Raw genomic sequence first — 5,749 nt, forward strand, 5'->3', positions numbered from 1 at the left:
CTAGTATCCTCAGCTGCCAAGGCCTCTTTGGCCTGAGCTATCTCCTCACGAACCTATGCTACCGCCGCGTCATGTTCATCTTTGTCTGCAGGGATAACCGTGGCGGATAACAGGGCCGTAAGCTTGTCCATGAGATCCATCAGCACCTGAGCCAGTGGGCGCACGGGGCCGCCTGCCCCGGCTGCTCCTAGTCCGGACGTGATCGCTGCGGCTACTGTAGAATTTGAACCGGGCTGAGTTCCAGCCATGAAGATCCCGACCCATCTTGGCGGCTCATGGGGTCTGGAATACTGATACCATCGGAACAGCCCCTGAGCACGCCGTCTTGTACCTGATATAACGAATCTGTTGAGCCGGCGGAAGAATCACCGTCTGAAAGAGCGGCCGTCTCACCCCCATCTTCAGATCCAGAAAGTTCATCTCCATGGACGCAGCCCACGAAGGCACACCTCATGATCGGCTGAGCCCGGGTCTTCCTCGCACGCTGAGCCGTCTCGACGAGGTCGGTGCAGCTGTCCGGCTCAAGTCCCGGCTCACCGATCCGGCCGATGAAGACGTGGATTCCGCCGAAGGGGACCCGGTATCCGTACTCAATTGAGCCGGCGTCGGGGCCCCAGCCTTCGTCGTTGATGTAGATCTTGCCGCGACGACTCTTGGTCATCCGGCCCACCACGTATCCCTTGAGCCCTTCGAAGTTGCCCTTCAAGAACTCAAATCCACCGTGCGCTGGCCCCACGGTGGGCGCCAACTGTCGTGGAATAGTCACGTCAGATGTCCTCGTGAAAGGACTTAGTTGTGGAGCCATCGCAACTAGGAAGCTTGAAGGGGTTAAATCGGGACAAAGGACACGAGAGGGTTTATACTAGTTCGGCCCCTTACGGTGAAGGTAAGGCCTACGTCTAGTTGGGTTGGTATTGATGTTTCGATGACCAGGGAGCGAGATACGCTATGCCCGGCTCTCGATGAGTTGTTTCTTGCCCTAAGCCGCCAGCAGGTCGTTCCCTTATATACACGGGTTGACGCCCTGTGGCTTACAGAGTCTCCGCCGGCTTATAAACAGTGTCCGGCTCAGTGACTAGTTAAATCTAGCTTATGTTACAAGTCATGCCATCATAGCGGTTTACTACAACGGGCCTTAAGTCGCCTGTGAGCCTTGGGCCCTTTATAAACCGCCATCTTCATGCTTGGTCTTGGGCTTCCTCTGATGAGTCCTCCTTTGTGTAACCCGGCCCCTCCTGGGCGGCTTACACAAATAGTCATATCCCCAACAGGACCCGAAGGTCTGTGGTAAACTACTTGCACTTCATCGGAGAGGCAATGGTGTTGATGTAGAAGCCCTCCGTGATTGATTCCCCCTCCGGCAGACCGCCGGAAAAGGCCCCAAGATGGGATCTCATGGGTACATAAGGTTGCGGCAGTGGAAAAGTGGTTTCGTGGCTCTCCCTGATGTTTCTAGGGTATAAGAGTATATATAGGTAGAAGAAGTACGTCGGTGCAGCTACAAGGGGCCCACGAGGGTGGGGGCACGCCCTCCTGCCTCGTGGATCCCAAAAATAATATAAAAGAGCATATTAAAGCCCATTGAACATCCAAAACAGATAATATAATAGCATGAACAATCAAAAATTATAGATACGTTGGAGACGTATCACATACTACTTTTCTACGAAATACTTTGCTGCTGATATTAAGTCTTTTAGGTGTGGTTGAATTAACAACTCAACTTCTAAAACTCGTGAATATTCTTTGGCTCCCCTTGTGTTAAATCAATAAATTTGGGTTGAATACTCTACCCTCGAAAACTGTTGCGATCCCCTATACTTGTGGGTTATCAAAGGTTAGTCATGATCTTTGCTGAAAATCTAGGTGCTACTTAAGCTTATTTATCTGAACAAGAACAAAAGAGTTCGTACAAGTTTATTCTTTATCACTTTTAGTTTGTCAACTGAATTCCTTGAGGAGAAGCAAAGGTTTAAGCTCGGGGGAGTTGATACGTCTCCGTCGTATCTACTTTTCCTAATGTTTTTGCTCTTGTTTTGGACTCTAATTTGCATGAATGAATGAAACTAACCTGAGTGACGTTGTTTTCGGCAGAACTATCATGGTGTTGTTTTTGTGCAGAAATAAACACTACTAGGGAAAACCCTAGCAGTAGCGCGTGTTTAAAGCCTATCAGTAGCGTGGGGCGCGGCGCTACTAGTAAGGCGCTACAGCTAAAGATTAGCAGTAGCGTGGTTTGGACCGCGCTACTGCTATATCGACTTAGTAGCAGCACTTTGTGGTATGAGCGCTACTGGTAATTAGTAGTAGCGCTTCTCCTAGAACACGCTACTACTATTATTTCGTATTTCTTTTTTATTTCATGTTGTATTCATACACCTTTATACAAGTTTTCACACCGCAGCAATTTAGAGAATGATTTTACATCATAATGAGTTATTACATCACTGGGAGAAAGAACCGTGGACTAGTTTCAAGTGGATGGACATCCACTTGAAACTAATCTGCGGTTCTTTCACCCAATGATATAATATATCATCATCATATCAATGATCATCGTTTTCATCAATGAGACATCACATACAAGTTGGTCACTAGACATAATCACAACTACTCATCATCATCAACTGTCATAAACATATTGTACCTCATAGGACCTACTACATTATCTTAGGACCTACTACCTTAGCACATGATCATGAGTATTAGCTAGGACCTACTACATTCTCCTAGGTAAAATAGCATAAAACAAGATAGCCCCTGACTCTCCATTATGGAGAATGGATATTATCATGTCTCCAATTCTTGCCTTTTGCACAATCTTGCTTCCAGGAACCTCCTTATGATTGTCCATACATTTTTTTCCATTCTTTGATTACCATGTCTTCACCAGTTTTGGAAATCCGATATTGTCGGTGTACTAGAGTAGGGGTACCTTAGTATCCCGAACTTGTGCACGGGCAGTTGCAGGCCCCCCGCGGCAAGGCTTGCCGGGTGACCACCAAGGTCCTCCGTGGCTCCTTTGGAGCCATTCAAGAACAAAGTGTTCAAGTCAAGGAGACAAGGCCCCGGCAAAAGGAGCTTGCCGGGAAGGCCAACCAAGGCATCTCAGGGAACTTGCCGCGACGCACCATGCGTCCCGGCAAGGCCCGGTGAGCGACAAGCTTCCGGGCGCGACAAGACAACGACCGCGGCAAGGCGCTTGCCGCGGCAAGCGGCCACCCCGTACCCACGCTCCAGCACATCCACCAATGTGTCGCCCTGGGGCCTTCCCAGGCGCGCATGGCGAGAGGCTGTGCAGCCAGCGGTGCGCGGTGTCATGCGATGCTGACAAGGTAGCCATCGTGGCAAGCGGTGGCGCCCCTGACGGTCCCTTTCTGCACTGTTTGGACGACACAGACAGGCATTTAATGCCTTTGTCCCCTGCCGTCAGGGTTAGGTAGGATACAATGTACAGGTAGCTGTACCAACCACCCTCCTTTTTCCATTTTTACCCTTGTCTACTTTGCCACCTGTCGGTGACCCCTTGAGCATATAAAAGGAGGCCCATGCGCAACGTAAAAAGGGGGTTTCGAAGGCAGAAACACACACACGCTCGGTCTCGTTAGTAGCTCGTGTGTACTGTAGCACTTAGCGTTCCCGAGCAAGAACTGAATATAATCAGACAAGCAGCAGTAGGAGTATTATCTCTCCGGAGAGCTCCGAAGCTGGGTAAACTGCTCGTGTGCTTTGCCTCGATCCGCTCTTCGTGCGACCTCCGCCCCCCGCCGAACCGAAAGGGGCTCGGTCCGCCGGTCCCATAGGTGTTCGTGGATCAGTTTCCCCGACATCTTTGGCGCGACAGGTAGGGTGCATCGAGATTGTGTGAACCTGATCCAGCATTCACACAAGCTAGATTTTCATCTTCTTCATCGACATGCCACCGAAGAAGAAGGCTTCGGAGGCAGCTGTTCCACCCGCGTCGATCCCACCGCCACCGGAGCAAGCGGGTGGTGGGGTAGACGCCAGCGGAAGAACGAACGTGGACGAAGAAGCTTACGGTGCTGCCAGGTCCAAGGACAAGGCTGCGCAAACCTCGGTGTCCGTACATCCGCCGCGCCCATCTCAGGAAGCGCAAGACCGACAGCGTCATGGTGTTCGCAGTACCATACGTTTGTTGGACCAAGATCGAGCTGGTGGATCTCGGGGTGCTCAAGACCGGCATGCACGCCAACGTGCTGGCACGAGCGAGACACGGTCGCCTGGACGGGATACTGCTCCTTCTAACATAGTTAGAAGTCCGAGCACATCCCGCTCCTCGCACCGTTCGCCATTGCCGCCCACCACTCCAGCAGAAGCTTTGGCACGAGCTCAACTGCTCCTGGATTACCCTCCGATGGCGGACAAGACCGAACAATGGAGGGCCACCATTCAGAGTCTCATAGGCTTCGCCAACGGCGACACTCCACGGCAGCCGAGCACGTCGCTGCCGCGGCAGGGTTGCCAGGCGCGAGCCGATGGCGACAAAATCGGTGAGGGTGCGACCACTATGCACTCTCCACCCCGAAGGCCAAGATCGTCGACTCGTCGGGTCCACCTCGACAGCGACTCCACCGTATCATCGGATCCACGAGCTCGTCGCGATCAACGCCAGGTTCTTCGCGATCGACAGCAAGAAGACGCTCGTACTCGCATCGAGCGCCGAAGAGAAGCGCGGCGTCAATCTGACCAGCGCGTTGGGCCCTCTGTCGACATGCATGCGCCAGGGGAACCAGGCGACTTGCCGTACGCGGTAGGTTGCCCTGCGTTCACTCGTGAGCTGCGGCAAGTCTAGTGGCCCAGCAAGAAGAGTTTCAAGCCAGACGTACCGAAGAAGTACGACGGCAAGACGCATCCGTCGGAGTTCCTCAGCATCTACACCATCGTGGTGCAAGCTGCCGGGGGGTGGGACGACAAGATCCTTGCCAACTACTTCCTGCTGGTACTCAAGCCCAATGTCAGATCCTGGCTCATGCACTTGCCGGACAACTCCATATCCTCCTGGGCAGATCTATGCCATCAGTTTGTCGGCGCCTTTACAGGCGGCCACAAACCTCATGGCCAAGAGAGTGACCTTCATTTGCTCGCTCAGAAGGAAGGAGAGCCCCTGCGCAAGTACATTCAGAGATTCAGCCGCGTACAGCACAACATCCCAGATGTCCACCCTGCCGCGGTGATCAGCGCGTTCCATCAGAACGTGCGAAACCGCAGGATGCGGGAGGAGATGGCGATGTGCAAGATCAGAGATGTCAGTGAGTTATATGCCCTGGCCGACAAGTGTGCGCGTGCTGAGGAAGGGAGGAAACTCCCCGGAGAGAATACAGAAGCAGGAGGATCTGATAGTGAGGATGTTGCCCCGGCAAGGAAAAACCGGCGGCGGAATAACAGGAAGAAGAAAGGCAAAGAGGTGCTAGTTCTTGAGCAGTCCGGCAATGGAGGTGGCGCCAATAAAGCCAAAGCTGGTGGCTCCGGCAAGGAGGTTGCCGCGGCCACCAACTACCAGACTGTGGCGGTCACCGACAAGCAAGACGGCAACAACAAGCAGTATTGCAAGATCCACCGCACTAAGGGCCATGATCTCCAGAGCTGCAAGAAGGTCGAGCAGCTTGTTGAGCAGCAAAAGGCTGAATACGAGCGACGCGACAAGGAGAAGGCCCAGGAAGGTGCTGGAGGATCCGGCAATAAACGCCCCATCCGGGGAGGACGCCGCGGCAAGGCCAAGCAGCGGCAA

Source organism: Triticum aestivum, chromosome 2B (assembly GCF_018294505.1).
Source record: "Triticum aestivum cultivar Chinese Spring chromosome 2B, IWGSC CS RefSeq v2.1, whole genome shotgun sequence".
NCBI lineage: Eukaryota > Viridiplantae > Streptophyta > Magnoliopsida > Poales > Poaceae > Triticum > Triticum aestivum.